Genomic DNA, 18,816 nt, shown 5'->3' with positions numbered 1-18,816 from the left:
AATATGCCTTCCATCTTTAGTTTCTTCCCTATTTATCCTAGATTACACCATTAATCAGTTCACCAACATAGTCTATAACATCTTCAAATTTCTCTCTTGACTTTTTGAAGACCCCATACTCCATTACTCTCAAATTCTAGATCAAATCATTTCTTTTCTCTTCTTCTGTTCTTTGCTTCTAAGTTTCTCTGGTCAAAGGCTACATTGTAAAAATGTTATTTCAAAACAGAGCTTTACATGTGCAAAGCAACATAAACTTGTTTTCTTCCTCAAAACCTCAAATAGAGGCTATCAACGATTCTTAACTCAGCTTTAGGAAGTTCCTGAACTTTGCTTTTGTAAGCAAAACCTATGTTTATGTTCCTATTTTTTGATAATAATATTGATTAGATTCTCCAAAAGAGTCTGTGATTCAAAAAGATTGTGCAAAATTGTCCTAAATCTTCACTATTCTTAACTTCCTTCCCAGTTCTCAGAAGCACATGAACTTCTTTCAAATTTAGAATTATTAATTACATCTTCCTTATAAATTAAAGCTTGTTATGATGAAATGCTTATTTTTAACTATAGCAATGCTTTGGGATTTTTCTGTTTTATATAATGCAAGTATATCAGCTTTCTTTTGGTTAGTGTTTGCATTGTACAGCTATTTCCATTCTACTACATTTGACTTACATTTAAAGTATGTCTCTTATAAGTAGCATAGAATTGAGTTTTGAATTCTCGACAGTCTCACAATCTTTGTCTTCAACTGACATATTACCACATTGCTAAAATATCTAGGCTTAAGCCTGCCACTTACTCTTTCTGTTTGTCCCATCTGTCCCCCACGGCTTGTTTTGTCTTCTTTGGGAGTCTGTATTTCATTTTTCTAATTTTCTTTTCCAATAGATTATTAGACATGCTTTTTCCATTCTTTCTTCAGTATGAATTTCTTATTTGTGGAAGTCAAATGTAAATTAGTACTTTCCCACTTCTCAGACAATGCTTTAATAAATTATTATTAGGCCAGGCACAGTGGCTCATGCCTATAATCCCAGCACTTTGGGAGGCCAATGCGGGTGATTCACCTGTGGTCAGGAGTATGAGACCAGCCTGGCCACCAACATGGTGAAACCCCATCTCTACTAAACACACACACACACACACACGGTGAAATCCCATCTTTACTAAACACACACACACACACACACACACACACACACACACACACACACACACTAACTGGCATGGTGGCATGCATCTGTAATCCCAGATACTTGGGAGGCTGAGGCAGGAGAATAGCTTGAACCGGGAGGCAGAGGTTGCAGTGAGCCGAGATCGTGCCACTGCACTCCAGCTTGGGTGACACAGCGAGACTCTGTCTCAAAGAAAAACTAATTAATTATTAAAATAATAATTTATCTTTCTTCCAAGTTGCATACTATTGTTTTCTTGCAGCTCCTCAGAAATTATTTTTTAAATTTAGATTTAGTTACCTATTTACTTTTTTCAATATTGTTTAAGCCTTCCTAAATCTCTGAGCATTCATCTGGGATTATATTCTTCTTGCCTGTACATTCCTTTCAGTATTTCTAAATTTCAGATCTGCTAACAACAAATTAATTTTTTTGTTGTCTGAATATGCTTTTAATTTACATTCTTTTTGAGTTATAGTTTTATGTAGAATTTTATTTGAACAATTCTAAGTTGACAATTATGTTATTTTCTGCCCTTTAAATTTATCATTCAATTTTTCACTGGCTTTCATTGTTTCTGTACAGAAGTCAATAATTGGCGTTTGGAAGATAATACGTCTTCTCTTTCTCTCTCTGTCAGATTTTAACTTTGATTTTTTATCTTTAGTTTTCAACAATTTTACCATGAAGGTGTGGTTTTCCAACTTTGATAAAAGACATCAACCCATAGATTTGGGAAGTACTATGGCCCCCAAGACATGTAAATGCAAAGAATACCACCCCATCACTTCCGTAGCATGTCTAGCTTATTTTCAGGAGGTTGATTCTGAATCCCTAGATCACCATTGCCAAAAGTACTGTGAACTTCCTCCAACATTAGGCATGACGTGTGTATTTCTTATTTATACATGATTCTGATATTTATTTCTCTACTTTACATTCTACTCAGGTTCTAATAATACTCAAATATCTCCCGTAGAAAAAAAAATATTTTAAAATACTACCTCAACTACAAACTGGTGTCTCTGCTAATTTCTCCTTTGCTATAATTAACTGATACTTAAATAGTTTGATTTTGAAAAGAAAAATCAGTCCCCATTCCTACCATCTTTTTTCTTTACATTTCATTCATTTTTGTACTGCAGTAATATAGACTTCTTCCTACAAAATAACCCTCTTGAGGTCACCAAAGTCCTTCTTCATGATTACTGAACCAATGGCTTTATTTCAATCTATAATGAAGCAGATTTATCTGCTTCGTTGCTACTGAACCATCTCTTACTTGTTAAACTTATTTATCCTTGGTCTCTGTGACTCTGCTTGTTCTTATTTCTCTTATTGCCTTTCTAAATATGGTTTTCATCTCCTCCTTTTTTACCCATCTCTGAGAGTTTGTTTTATTTATGGTTGCTTCCTCAGTTACCTTCACCTTTCATAAAATACTTCTTCTGAAGTAGCTATGTCTTCACATGTATCTTTTAAATGAATACATTTTAATCTGCTGTTTAATTCCTTCTTCTGAGGTATGAGTAGTCTCAAATTTCCAACTAATTCATGAAAGCTTTAGTTTTATCATTAGCTACCTCAATCTTAAAAAGTCTTAAATAGAACATAATTTCCTCTGTTCCCTCCACCAGACTTACACTTATCATGCTGGAAATATCCCATATCTCATCTCACAGTATAAAACATTATGTCTCCAAATTTGGACTCATCTTTGACCTCTATCTTTTTTTCCTCCTCTGTCAGATCCTTTTTCTTCACACTACTGAACTCTCAAAATCATATCCTAATCTCCCTTGCTATCTTCATAGCCCTAGTAAATTTTTGATGGTGACTTAAATTTAGTGAATGCTTATAGAGTTCCAAGCACACTGTAATCATTACCTCATGTAATCCTCACAACAAATCAATGAAATCGATATTCTCATTCTCAATTCAGAGATGGGTAAATTAAGACTAATAGAGAGTGAGTAACATACTAACACCATGTAGTTAAAAAACTGGAGGAGTTGGGTTTTGGAAACAGAGAGTTTAGCCAGTTAGCAACTACGCACGTGCTCATGCTTTGTGATTTGCTTATAGTAACAGCTTCATAAAGATTTTCTATCTCCACACAGTCCTAACCAATCAAACCTCCAGATTCCTACTAGAATTATCTTCCCAAAGATAAATCTGACCACATCTTCTCCTTGCTTAAAACTTGTTTTGGTGGCTTTCCATTGTGCACAGAATAAAATGAGAGTCTAATACCATCAAACCTTGCCCAGTTTCTTTCCTTGGTTGCCACTCTTCCCCCCTGCCAGTGCACCCTATAATCACCTTCATCAAACCCCTTTCTTATCTCCTAATCTGAATTTACATTTATCCTCCAATCACTTATATTCATCATCTTTCTCTGACTATGTCCTAATTATGATCTCTCCTCAAATTGTGGTTCCTCCATGAAGCGCTCCTTCCATTTCCCTTATGTTTTTCAAATTATTATTAATGCAGTATCACTATGTATTAAGTCAGTTTTGCATACATGTCTGTTAAATGCCACCTCCACTCAGTGCTATGTTAAGATAACACTATTTTTTTCATTTATATATCCATTAGGAAGCATTGGATATATGCCAATGAGAACTCAGAAAAGACTTTTTGTATACTCTGGGCCACTGAGCATTACCAGACCACACCGCAAATGCAGAACTTTATCCCACATTAGTGAATGCGTTCTGCACCTTGTGTGTTTTCTTGTACTGGGGACCTATCTTTATACCACTTATTTTGTGTTCTTGTGGAAAGTTCTGATGCATCATGGTTGACAAAAGCTGTCCGAATAATAATGCTGAACCTGCCAAAAGGAAACAAACAGAGAATTTCAAGTTGGATGTTAAAATGAAACTTCTATACAAGTTGTGTTTTCTTCAAGGACATGGTTTAAAAAGAAGGATAGGATAGTAATAGCAGCACGTAAGGAGCAGTGAGTCTTTGATATTATGGAGCATCCTAAATATAAATGCATTCTGAGATAATACAGGCATAATTATATAAATAATAATCAGAGAAATAATGACTACAGATATGCCAAGACTTCAGAATATTAGAACATTTTATAAATGACTGGCAATTCTTAATGCCAAGAATGCATCTTCAGAGGGACAAGACTATAATGATTCTTTAGAGTTAGGTAAGAAACCATGCTTTGTTCATATTTATTTTTTCAACATTTAACACAGTACCTGGCATTATGTATGAGCTGAACAAATATTTTTTAAGTAATTTGAATTGGCTCCCTTGCTATGAAGGTGGATAAGATCACCTAGGGAGTATGTGAGAAGGAAAGAGGGCAGGGCAGTATAGTGGTTGAGCATGTGGTTTCTGGATTCAGACTAATTTGTTCATATCCCAGCTCTACTGCTTACAAGCTCTGTGACTTTTCCTATATTTTCCTTCCTTCAGTATTTTCTTTTAGACACTAAATAATTTGCAGGAACAACGGTACCTATTCATAGAGTGGTTGTGACAATAGAATGACTTAATACACATAAAAGTGTTTAGAAATGTTCCTGACACTAAATAAGCATTCATTAATTTTTTTTTCTTCTAAGACAACAAATACCCAAGGAAATTAGTACTTCAAAGAAAGATAAACTGATGTGTGGGGAAGTGGGAAGAGAAGCCTTCAAAAGAAATTGAGGAAAAAGTGGCTGGAGTGGTAGGAACATGTGCGCGTACACACACATGCCTATGCATACACACACACGGCAGTGCCCGATCATCCGGCCCAAGGAAAGGGTGTTTCCAGAAGGAATTGAATCAATAGTATTGAATGAGGTATGAAGTAAATAAAAAGATAAGTCATGGATGTTGTTCCCCTCATTTAGGGAAAAGGAGGTTTTTGTTGACCTTGAAACAAGAAGTATAACACAAATCACAGTAGACTGAAAAATGAGTGGAGGTAGAGAAGTAGAGGTAGAGATCAATAAATAACTCTTTCAAAAACTTTGAAAGAGGAGAAGGACAATGTAGCACCATTCTCAGTGGAGAAACATATAAACAAATGTAAAGATGCAGTATTAAATTATAAGTGCATAAAATTAACTACAACTTACTGTACCACTGTAATCATTTTGTAGCCATCTCCTGTTTTACTGTGGTGAGCTCAAATGTTGTAAGCATCCCCTTAAGAAGACATCTGGGGCTAATCAGCTCCACATGAGCAGTTTGTCTCCCCAAGAAATAACATATCACAGTAAAAAGTGACCACTTGCAGTTCTCACATATTTTTATCATGTTTAGTGCAATATTGTAAACATTGAATAACACTACGAGACTCATATGAAGTGCTGCTGGTGATACTGAAAGTGCTCCCAAGAAACAGAGATAAAGCACGACATTGTAAGAAAAAGTTAAATTGCTTGATATGTATCATAGACTGAGGTCTAGCAACTGCAGTTTGGCTGCCATTTCAAGATAAATGAATAGTGTAAGAACCTGATATAGTTTGGATTTGTGTCCCTGCCCAAATTTTACGTCAGATTGTAATCCTCAGTGTTGGATGAGAGACCTGGTGGGAGGTGATTGGATCATGGGGGTGGATTTCCCCCTTGCTGTTCTTGTGATAGTGAGTTCGTTCTCAGGAGATCTTGTTGTTCAAAAGTGTGTAGTTGCCAGGCATGGTGGATCACGCCTGTAATCCCAGCATTTTGGGAGGCCAAGGCAGGTGGATTACCTGAGGTCAGGAATTCAGGGCCAGCCTGACCAATGTGGTGAAATCCCATCTCTACTTAAAAAAAAATACAAAAATTAGTCAGGCATGGTGGCATGTGCCTATAGTCCCAGCTACTCAAGAGTCTGAGGCAAGAGAATCACTTGAACCTGGGAGGCAGAGGTTGCAGTGAGCCAAGATTGTGCCACTGCACTTCAGCCTGGGTGACACAGTGAAACTCCATCTCAAAAAAAAAAAAAAAAGTGTATATCACCTCCCACTTCACTCTCTTCCTGCTGCTCCAGCCATGTAAGATGTGCCTTCTCCCATGATTGGAAGTTTCTTGAGGCCTCCCCAGCCATGTTTCCTGTATAGCCTACGAAATTGTGAGTCAATTAAACCTCTTTTCTTTATAAATTTCAGGTATTTCTTTATAGCAATGTGAGAACAGACTAATACAGAATCATTGTTTAAAAAAAAAAAAAAGAAAAGATAACAAAAGGAAATTTGTGAATTTGTGAAGCCTTTGCTGTAGCAATGCCAGCAGACACAAAATCTTGCACTATTTGCAAAATAACTTTTTGTCTCAGATTGAAAAGACAGATTGTATATGGGTACAGGTTTGCTGTAAGAAAGGCATACCTACAAACCCTGGACCCATAGCTATAGATCCTAATATGATTTGAAGAAAAGTGAAGTCATTACATGACATCTTAAAGCAAAGGAGGGTAAAGGATCCAAACCTGGAAAAGTTTATGCCAGCAAAGGATAGTTTGATAATGTTAGAGAGAAGTTTGACTTAAAAAACATCAGGATGACAGGGAGGCAGTTTCTGCAGACCAAGAGGTAGCAGATGAGTTTCCAAATATCATTAAGAAAATCATGGAGAAGAAAGGATATCTGCCTGAACAGGCTTTTACTGCAGATGAAAGTGTCATATTCTAGAAAAAGAAAATCCACAAAGGATTATTTATTAGTAATAAAGAAAAGCAAGCACCAAAGTTTAAGGCAGTAAGGAATAGGCTAACTCTATTGTTTTCTGTAAATGTAGTTGGGTTTATGATCAGGACTGCCCTTATCTATAAAGCTGCTAAACCTGACCCCTTGAAGGGAGACGATAAATACCAGCTACCAGTCTTTTGGTTGCACAACAAGGCCAGGACAAGAGCCCTTTTTATGGATTGGTTTCATAAATGGTTTCTCCCTGAACTCAGGAAGCTCCTTGCCAGTATCTTTCAAAGTTTGTTTCATAAGTGGATTTTCAACTATGCAGGGATCTGCACTTCTAACCCCCACATTGTTAAATGGTCAACTATGTATATTAGAACATGTCATTCAAAACTATATATAGCAAACACCTAGTATGGCATTGTTGCGTATGCAGTCAGTAGAGAGTACAGTGATATTTCTACTATATAATGGAATTTCTAATCTAGAAGAGGAGTATAGAAAATCTGGGTATATAGGAAATATGTATTAATAACTTTAATACAAAGTAGCAAGTAACAAATACACAGTAAATGCTATTGAGTTTATAGAGAGAAAGAGCTAGGGTAGTCAGAGAAGACTTCTTAAGAGAAGTGATTTTTTATTTGAACTTCATGAATACCTAGGATTTGGAAATACAGGTGGCTTGTTTGTTTCATTCCAAGTGAAATGAAAGTTTCACAGAACGCAAGAGATGGAAAGAGCTATAGAAGAAAACTGAAAAATTCTAAGAACATATATTTTCATATTTCTCAACATTTCCATAAAAGGGCATTTCAAGTGGGAGCCACTTACACATAAAAAAAGAACTACACTAAATGAGAATAATGTAGGCCAATGGTCAAAGTGTGGAAAGTGAGGATTGCTCTCACACTTGTTTTACTCTCCTTTTTCACAGCTTTAGAAAGCAGTAGAAACCATAAGAAACAACATCCTAAGAAAATCATGGGCCCCCAAGAGTAAGAAAGACTCTATCAGAGACTTCAAAAATCATGGCAACAGAAACTCTAGGGATTAATATTGACAGTAAATATTAATATCAAAAATATTAATGTTATTTAAATATCAGCACTGATAGTATTAGTGTTGATATACTATTCATAATGGCAGAATTGAGCATCAGTATCATTAATCATCATAATAGCTTAAAGCCTCACCCAGAAATAGCCATATCCTATCTTCCAAGGATGTGCAGCTAGAGCCTGTACAGAGGGTATGTCATGTGGGAGGTGAGGGCAGCCAGCAAGCCAGATATATTTTACGATAGAACAACTCTGACTAGACAGTATCTCAAAGACATTTCAAGTCCTTTGTGTATCGAAAAGCTCACTATACGGAAGTCCTTCTCAATCCAACTTTTATGAACCAATTGAAGTGATGAAGGTAGAGGGGGCAGTGAATCCAAGGAATATATTCGGAAGACTATTTGATTTAATACCAAAAATTATAAATGATCCCCTTGTCTGCTTGTCCCTCTTTCTAGGTATGCTGAGTAATGGAAAGTACTAGTGCTCCTTACAACCTAGATCCAGAACACATCTAATTCTTTAGCCATGAATGAAGCAACTAATACATGTAAAAAGTTAAGGGGAATGTTTAAGCTGCTTTTCTTGAATTAATTCACAAATGTCCATTGGGACATTCAGAAAAATTAGAAGCTGTAAGTTTGCCTGGTTTTGCAGAGCTATAAGCTTTGGAGCAGAGCCCACTGCTGTGTTGAGGTTTCATGAGAAGCCAGATTCAGGGTGAGTCTTGACAGTTGATCCATCATAAAACTTACTCCCACCTCCCTCTGTGCAAGTCTTATTGGAGAAAAGCTTAAATAAGAATGAAGCGAGAAAATGGGGGTGAGCAGAGGGTAGAGGTGGTGGGGGAGCTAGCACAGCTGTGGGTCATTAACAATAATCACTGCCCGCCAGCATGAAAGGAAGCAGAGCATGAGTACCCCCTTTTCTTCCCTTTCCCTGTAAGAAGCCATCTGGACAAGGCAGTTTGGAATAATCGTTAGTAAGGGAATTTGATTCTGTTTGACTTTATTTAAAGTCCTCTTGTAGACCACACCATTGCTTTGGCTTTGAAATCCGGGACTGAGAAGCCCCAAAATAAAAGCACACCTCTCGGTTTGCAGCACCACGTTGCTGACCTAAATGAAAGTTCACAGCAGAGAGGGAGGTTATTCCCCTCACTGGAAGATGGAGGGAGTGTGACGCACTGCAGAGGCCAAGGGCTCTGTGTTGCATTGCATTCTGATTTGGGTTGACAGGCCAGCACTATCTCTGCTGTCTGGCAGAAATGTGAATGTGCTTATAATCACCACTTTACCTAAAAATCCAGCTCTAATATTTATTTAGAAATAAAATAATTTGAAGGAAATAGTTTTACGAAAAAAGAAAAAGAAAGAAACTCCTAAATTTTGGAATATAAAATCTACTTATGTCTTCATCTTTCTCTTTTGTCTGGCTTCCCTTATTTCATTCACCAAACTCATTTCACGTGAAATTTTAAATTTAAAAAAAATCCAAGCCATTGTAATTATTCACTTAGTAGATGAACAGCACTCTACTACTTCTAATCCACTTACCATCTTTTAAATTTGTGTTATACCTTGAAGATATAGAAATATATTCAGTTAAAACAACCTATTTGAAGACACGGATTTCAATTGACCAGTTTTATTTCTTCTTACAGGGAAGTTATATATTCCTCTTCGAAAGTCACACAAAATAAGACACTATATAATGAAATCACATAGGAGTTTTAGTGGCCTTTTATTAGGAATTAGTTGCTTCATGATATAAAAATTTTTTTTTGTTTTTATCATTAGATAATAATAATGTGGTACCGATCATTTTAAAAATATAAGGATAAACTTGAACACTCAAAGTTAGCTCCTCAATATCTCATAAGTTACATATTGGCTCAAAGTTGTTGGCTATAAAACAATATGTTGGGTCAATGGGTAAAGAGCAGGATTCTCCATTGTGGCATGTAAGATGCCCACAAATTATCAAACATGGGAAGTCCAGTTGGAAAATGTATATGAATGGCCAAAAATTTAGGCATTCTCACCTAAAAAGAATAATTTTGTACCCAAAGAAATTCCATATACTGTTTTGTTGAACATAGAATGTTTGTAATCATAGTAGTAATAGCATTGAAGATGAGAAAAGATGGTGACATTAACAGGAAAAAAAAGGTATTTTACCTAGAAAACAATTTCCTTATAGCAGCTTCTGCTTTATAATATTTTACAGAATCCTTAACGTATAACATAGTATTTTAAAATAGTGTAGATTTGCTAGAAAGACATAATATACATTTGATAGAGAGAAAAACAAAGCAAATATAATTTTATGTTTGATTAAGATTTTTTTAAAAGAATAGTTTTTGTTGTCACTTTGGTTTCAGTAATAAAAAAACTCAAGAAATTGTATTTTTTCTACTCTTATTTGATGTATTTATAAAGTTATATATTTAGCCCTGTTTAAATTGATCAATCAAGACACGAGGCTAGAAAGCTGCTAATGCTGCCTTGATGTTCAAAACCTTTTTGTGTGAAGGTTGACTCAGAGAATTATGTCAGTTAGATTTTTTCCTCAAGATCTAACTGGCGCTTGGTTTACAAAACTCAAAATGAATCCAACAAAAATAAGCTGGAAAAGGACTAGCTGTCCTCATTTGTCCTGCTGTCCTCTTTTCAAGCTATTTTTTTCCTTTCGTGGTAAAGTTTTTACTTTGGGGTTTCTAAAATGCCACAGCTAGCTGTATTTACATTTTGAATACCTAGTCATGTGAAAGCTTTAATTCTCTATTGGCACAGCTTTGAATGATGTGTTTCTTTGAGAATGATCCAAATAGAATGTTCTGGACTCACAAACAGCTGATGCTACCTCTCATGTGTATGAAAAGAACAAGCAGAATCTTCACAGTAATGGAATGATTCTAGAATAATTTGTACTGCTGCTAGAATAATTTGTACAACTAAAATAATTGGATTGCTTTAAAGACAATGTTATTAGAATCATATGTTCAGTTCCTGTTATAGTATATGCCTGACCAGAGGGAGGACTTTGACAGAAATAGAGTGTCATTACCAAGAGAAGTTGCAGCAATGTGACAGAATGAAAGGAAAAGAAAATCACCTTAGAATCACTTAGGGAGCCTGTCCTTGAAAGGAAAGGCTACCTTGAGGCCTTTGAAGGGGCTTTAGTTACAAGGGTAAAGATGGAACTAGTTCTGCCTAGGAAAACAAAATAATACCTGGGAATCTGGGGGTTATCAGTGAGTGTAAAGGGGTGGCTGGTATGACTTTATAAAGTCTGCTGAAGCAGACAAGTCTACATCACTACTTCTTGGGCCAATTTCCAGCCTGAGTAATAGCTGTATTCAAACTAAAATAGCTAATTGCTATAGCTAAAAAGCTTTCTACTCAAGCCTGAGGCTGAGAAGTCACTTTTCTGTGAAAAATTACTGTGAAAGAGCACCAGCCTCCACTATAATCCCGTACCCAGCCTCCAGGGACATCCTCCCCTACTCTGCCCTTCACTCTTGCTGCCTGAAATTCACACCCCACCCACTGTTTCCGTGACTTACTTCAGGGAGACTCAGAAACCCAGCTTCCATATTTTGAACGTGTAATATTTGTGTACTTAAAATCTCCTCTCTAGTGTTTGAAAACATTTCAAAGTACCCATACAAAGCTTTTGTTTTTCTCCTTAGTTTCCTCCAACCCTAATCTTTCCCATCTCAATAAGTGGCACCACCGGCCTTCTGCTGTCATTTCAGGACGTCATCATTGATTATTATCTTTCTCTTATGCTTTACATCCAGTTCATCACCAACTGCTGTTAACTCTACTCCCAGAGTATATATTGAGTCCATCCATTTCCACTGCTACCTCTTTAGTTAAACCCATCATTATAGACAAACGTAATGACCTTCCCACTGCTCTCTCCGCTGCCTCTCTCGTCCTCTATGACCCATTCATCAGACAGCATACAAGGTGATTGTTTAAAAATATGCCTCAAAAACTCACTCTTCTTTGCTCAAAACCTCCCAATGTCTTTCCTCTGCTCTTAAAATAGATTCAGTCCCTTCACTATAACTCCAAGATACTACATGAAATTTATCTTAACTCCCCTCTTCAACTTTATTCCATACGATTGTTGCTCACTTTGTTACAGCCACACTTGTCTTCTCCTGTTTCTATAACATGCCACACTTATTACTTCTTTAGAGCCTATTCATCGACAGGAATTGAAAACAACCAGACTGATAAAGAAAATGTGGCACATATACACCATGGAATACTGTGCAGCCATAAAAAGAATGAGTTCATGTCCTTTGCAGGGACATGGATGAAGTTGGAAACCATCATTCTCAGCAAACTACCACAGGAACGGAAAACCAAACACCACATGTTCTCACTCATAAGTGGGAGTTGAACCATGAGAACATGTGGACACAGGGAGGAGAACATCACACTCTGGGGCCTGTCAGGGGGTGGGGGGAAAGGGGAGGGAGAGCATTAAGACAAATACCTAATGCATGCAGGGCTTAAAACCTAGATGATGGCTTGATAGGTGCAGCAAACCACCATGGTACATGTATACCTATGTAACAAACCTGCACGTTCTGCACATGTATCCCAGAATTCAAAGTAAAAGAAAAGAAAAGAAAAGAAAAGAAAAGAAAAGAAAAGAAAAGAAAAGAAAAGAAAACAACCAGACCATAAGACTACACATTCCACGTGCAGCTACCACAGTTTCATCCTTTCTTGATGAACTTCTCAGCACACAGTTCTCAAGCATCACTCACTAATGTCACTAGTGCAAGCATTATCATCAAATCTAATGTCTTCTTCTCTTTTTTTGTCCTTGCTAAAGCAGTGGACGTTCTTGTATATATTCTATCTCTCAGAAATTATTTCCATGGGTTTTGGGGAACTTAGTGGCAATGGATATCAGAGGAAACTTACCATGTTAAGAATTATGCTGCCAGGGCTGCTGGGTTCTATTTCTAGCCCTGTCACTTATTAAATATATGATCTTGAGAAAGGTACTTAAACTCTCTAATACTCAATTCTCTCACCTACAAATTCAAGCAACTACTTGGTGGTGTAATGTACATAAGGTGCCTAGCACAATGTCTGTCATAGAGTGAACATTAAATAAATAAAACCTATTATTATTACATGGTTCAATAGGCGACTTTAAAAAGAAGTAGTATTGTGTATAATCACAAAAAATCCTGAAATCATTATTATTTGGTATGAGAGGAATGAAAATAAACCCTTCTTAGACCATCAAAACCCATTTATTCAAACATTTTGCTTTATTGTCTTTCTGCATTTCAACTCTGGGTTGAGCACAACTTGCTCTCAAAATAATGACTTAAACTAGCGAAGGCCAAAAAGCCAAATTTTCCCCAGGCTACAATTGTGATAAATTTAAGATGTGTTCTAAGAGAGTGATATATTGACCCAAATTCACTAAAGTACTTCTAATTACGATGTTGTTTATTACTATGACAAGTGTTTTGACCACAGGACTGATGTTAGATTCAAAGAGAGGTTTTGTTAACTTGCTGTAAATTTTAAAGTATGTGGGCTGTGTTTTGAACAAAACACGAAGCTCTAATAATAATAGCAGGATCATTTTTTTAAAGCCCCAAGAAATACATGGGTAGACAATCATTTTTATTTAAAAGATATCTTATAATTAGATTAAAATGTTTTTTTCCCATACTGAAAAAAAGACAGGGTTAGCTGTTCAGAGGCTGAGATAAGCATTATACCTACAGGCTTCCAGGAAACCTAAGAGAATGGCACAAGGCCTTCAGAAAGCAGATGGCAGAACACTAGCACACACAAAAGAAGGTAGGGATTCAAGGAGAAAAAATAAAATGATGCCAGCACTCAAAAAATTACCTCATTAATGGCTTTCTTGGATTATTTACTGCTTGAAATGCAAGGGAAGCATCTATCAGGAGTTTTCCTCCAAATTAAAAATAATAATAAAATTACATACGATTTCAATACATTTGCTTCAGGCTCTTAAAAGATAGGCGGGGAAAGGGATGGAAAGCTCATGTTGCTGTCCATAAAGACATGAGGCATGTACTAAAAGCCACCAGTACTCAGAGAGGCACGTTTCCTAAGATGCTACTTGCTCTCCAGAGTGGCCAAGCTGATGCTGACTGCAGTATATACATTAATGGTCGTGAGCCCATCTGGTCCTCGTAACATGAGCAAGGAGAATTTGGGTCACACGTCCTGAAATCTAGACCTGGGCCTTTCATTTAAATTGTATTAAGGGTGGGGGGGGGGCGGGTGGGAAACACCTAATTTAAAATGGTAACACATATCCAGCTTTCACAACTCTTCTATTTTGCCTTTTGTGATTTCTTTCCTTCTCCAAGGTCTTGTTTTCAGGTCTTGTATTACAAATAATACAGAAGTGTTTTTTCAAGGTAAGATCCAATAATCAATGACATCAGACTCATCATGGGGGGTGGGGGTGACTAATCAGGCACATTCCTAGGTGCCACCCTAGATCTAGTGATCCAGTAAAGCTCCCTGTCCAATTTGAGAGCTACTGGGTTTTTTGAAAAACATTTCCTAAAGAACTGAAATCTCTGTTAAAGTCCTTAAGACAGCATGGCCTGTGTCTTGTTTATTTTTAATCACTCAAAATGCTGAGCAAAGTTGCTGGCATAAAAAAAGTAACCAGTAAAGATCTGTTAAGTAAAACAAATGAACAGCAGTTGAATTTCAGGCACCGGCATTCATCAGGTGATCCTCCCTGTGTTCCACAAATACTCTCCAGCCAATCTTTCTACTAAGCAGTATTAGGGGCATTGGGGAGTACACTGGGAACAGCTACTTTATAATAGTTTCAGGGTCCCAGTTAGGTAATGACTATGAGGTGGTATTTTCTTTTTTCTTGCAACACAAAATGGCACAGTAACTCCCTTAAGCAGAGGCTACCTAAAGGAAGAGAGCTGCTTACAAGGGGAAATATATTCAATTCTAGATTTGAACAGTTGATTGGAGAGTTGTTATTTGATCTCAGAGGAATTAGTTGAATACTTAGCTGACATTTCTGTCAACTGTTGCTTCCTATGGGAGGATTTCTGTAAAACCTACATTTTATAATTTTCATCTAAGGAATTTTGTCAGTTATCAGTTACTTTTAGCTTCCAGGCATATGCAGTTTTAAACATCCAGGATAGTATGACCTAATGGGAAATTGTTTCAATCTGCGACTGATTTACCAATAAAAATGCCAGTGTAAACCCAATGGCCAATCTTATAAATGTGTAGCACCTTACAGAGTTGTCAAACATGCTCATAAATAGATAGGATAAGTATCATTGTAAGGTAGAGTCACTAAAGAGTAGTCAGTGCAGGGACACAACTGATCCCTTTGTCTTTTTCCTCTGTTATCCATTTAATTTCCCCTTTTCTCCAGCTACCCCCTCAGTAACTCTCAGAGGTTTACTTGGTGGTGTAACCCAAATTCTCCTTGCTCATGTTACCAGGACCAGATCAATAGTCCTACTTGGGAAATGTGTTGTTTCCTGTGCCAAAAGAGGCCTACCAGGTAGTACGCTTCCCTTTTTTTGTGGCAGGCAGTGCAAGGCATAACATTTTGTCTTTTACATTAGAAGGATGTAATGGCACACTCTGACTACTGAAGCCCTAAAAACCTACTGTTGTGATGAGTCCCAGGATCTTCATGAGGTTTGTTTTCTACTCTCTGGAGCACATGTAACTTATCAAGACCTCCAGCATACCAGCCACCTCTTACTCATCTTGCTAGATTAGCATGATGTCATTGATGTGATGGATCAATATGGCATTCTGTGAGATGTCCAGGTCATCCCAATCTATTCAGACTATATCAGGACAGAAAATAAGAGAAAAACTGTGAACATAGATTGCTGCCTATTCCATGGGGATGCAAACTATTTCTGGTCCTCTTTCCTATGATAGAAAAAAAGCACATTTGTCCAATCACTGCATGCTTATGACATACTTGAAGCCATATTAATCTACTCTAGCCAAGGTACTACCTTTGGTATGGCAGAAACCTACCAACATATCTACCCACTTACTAGAATCTGTAATCACAGGCATTTTCCCTGATCATTATCAAAGATAATGGTAATCTTTGATAATCATTTCTGTGTTTCACTAGACCCCTATGTTCTCTTCAAGAACATAATTCCAGTAATTTCCTTTTTCTCCTACATCAAATTTCTTTCTCTTAATTATTATTGCCATTAACACATATAAGATAGACACATGCCCTTATTTCTTTATTACAATAAAACCTCTTGACCTTTCTTTTTTAGCTACAGAGTCATTTTACTTTTCCCTTTTGCAACAAAACTCACAGATCTGCTAAACTCCATTTCTCTCCTACAGTTCTCTTTTAAACACATTCCAAACAGACTTTTACAACCACCAATCTACCAAAGCTTCTCTTTTCAACTTGACCAATATCCAAATGAGATCCAATGGTCATATTTTAGTACTCATCTTAATTGACCTAATGAAACATCCAATGCACATGATCACTCTTTCTTAATAAATTTTATTCATCAGTCTGTTTTTGTGTTCTTTCTTGGTATCTATTGCTAGTTCTCTTTCTCCTCCATGGTCTTCGGACTTTTTCTTTTCTGCATACACACTTTCGCTGTGTCATTCAGTATAACCATCTCACGACTTAAGTACTGTCTATGTGCTGACAGTCTCACAATTCATGTCTCCAGACCAGGCCTCTCCCTTAAATTCCACATTTGCCTATCTTCCTTTCTACTAAATACACCCACAGGCATGTCTAATATTCATCTAAAAATCAATAAGTCTAAAATTAACTTCTTATCTCACCTGAAGCTTCCCACATCTCAATAAATAGCAACTCCTTCATTTGGGACAAAGGCTTGGTATCCTCTTGACTTCTTTCTTTTACTTGTAATCTACATCCTTTCTGTCAGGAAATCCTGATGATTTTGCCTTCAAAATATATCCAGAATCCAACCATCCCTTCTGCCATCTTCCTGGTTCGATCCATCATCGTCTCTCAGACAGATTCCTCAAATAGACTTCTCACTGGTTTTGCTGCCTAACTCCTTCTTCCTTCAGTCCACTGCTTTTTTATGAGATAGGGCCTCATTCTGTTGCCTAAGGTGGAGTGCAGTGGTGTGATAATGGCTCACTTTAGTCCATTCTTAATACATCAGCCAGATAGATTGTAACATTTCTCTGCTCCAAACCTTGGTAAGCTCTTCAGTCTCCAAAAGATAAATGCAGAATTCCTCAAGAGTTCATAGAACCTTAGATGATATGGTCCCTATTACTTCTCTAGCTCACTTCCTTTCTCACCCACTCTTCACCAAATCTCCTAGCTATTCTGGAGTACTTCAGGCAGGATCCCATCACAGGATATATATATTAATATGATATATATGTATACACATACACATGCATATACACACAAACATATAATATGTATGTATATATTTATATATGCATATACATATGTGTGTATATTATATATATGTGTATATTATATGTGTGTGTATATATGTATATACACAAAAATGTATGTGTGTATATATGTGTATGTATATATATGTCAGGTCTATTGACTATGACTGGAATATTCTTCCTTCAACTCCTGCAGGTGTTTGCTCACATGTCCTTTCTCAGTTGGATCTATTCTAACCACCCTGTTTAAATTGAAACTGCCCTTTCTCATGACTCCTGAATTCCTGTTCTACTTTAGTTTTTCATTTTCCCTTAGCACCTACATTGTTTTACATGTGATGTAAATTATTTATATATTATATATATTCTTTTTTTTTTTTAATTTATTTATTATTATTAAACTTCAAGTTGTAGGGTACATGTGCACAACGTGCAGGTTTGCTACATATGTATACTTGTGCCATGTTGGTGTGCTGCACCCATCAACTCGTCATTTACATCAGGTATAACTCCCAATGCAATCCCTCCCCCCTCCCCCCTCCCCATGATAGGCCCCGGTGTGTGATGTTCCCCTTCCCGAGTCCAAGTGATCTCATTGTTCAGTTCCCACCTACGAGTGAGAACATGCGGTGTTTGGTTTTCTGTTCTTGGGATAGTTTGCTAAGAATGATGGTTTCCAGCTGCATCCATGTCCCTACAAAGGACACAAACTCATCCTTTTTTATGGCTGCATAGTATTCCATGGTGTATATGTGCCACATTTTCTTAATCCAATCTGTCACTGATGGACATTTGGGTTGATTCCAAGTCTTTGCTATTGTGAATAGTGCTGCAATAAACATACGTGTGCATGTGTCCTTATAGCAGCATAATTTATAATCCTTTGGGTATATACCCAGTAATGGGATGGCTGGGTCATATGGTACATCTAGTTCTAGATCATTGAGGAATCGCCATACTGTTTTCCATAATGGTTGAACTAGTTTACAATCCCACCAACAGTGTAAAAGTGTTCCTATTTCTCCACATCCTCTCCAGCACCTGTTGTTTCCTGACTTTTTAATGATCGCCATTCTAACTGGTGTGAAATGGTATCTCATTGTGGTTTTGATTTGCATTTCTCTGATGGCCAGTGATGATGAGCATTTTTTCATGTGTCTGTTGGCTGTATGAATGTCTTCTTTTGAGAAATGTCTGTTCATATCCTTTGCCCACTTTTGGATGGGGTTGTTTGTTTTTTTCTTGTAAATTTGTTTGAGTTCTTTGTAGGTTCTGGATATTAGCCCTTTGTCAGATGAGTAGATTGCAAAAATTTTCCCCCATTCTGTAGGTTGCCTGCTCACTCTGATGGTAGTTTCTTTTGCTGTGCAGAAGCTCTTTAGTTTGATGAGATCCCATTTGTCAATTTTGGCTTTTGCTGCCGTTGCTTTTGGTGTTTTAGACATGAAGTCTTTGCCCAT

At 36.9% G+C, this 18,816-nt stretch overlaps 1 long non-coding RNA gene across 1 annotated transcript in view; it reads left to right on the top strand.

Moving 5' to 3' along the window:
* LOC140710192 (uncharacterized) overlaps positions 1-18,816 on the top strand; it is a 277,481-nt gene that overhangs the window by 221,733 nt on the left and 36,932 nt on the right. The gene's annotated exons all lie outside the window — the stretch shown is intronic.

The sequence above is a fragment of the Chlorocebus sabaeus genome, chromosome 25 (assembly GCF_047675955.1).
Source record: "Chlorocebus sabaeus isolate Y175 chromosome 25, mChlSab1.0.hap1, whole genome shotgun sequence".
In the NCBI taxonomy this organism is placed as follows: domain Eukaryota; kingdom Metazoa; phylum Chordata; class Mammalia; order Primates; family Cercopithecidae; genus Chlorocebus; species Chlorocebus sabaeus.
Note: the sequence above shows the minus strand (reverse complement) of the source record. Positions and strands in the feature narration are given on the sequence as shown.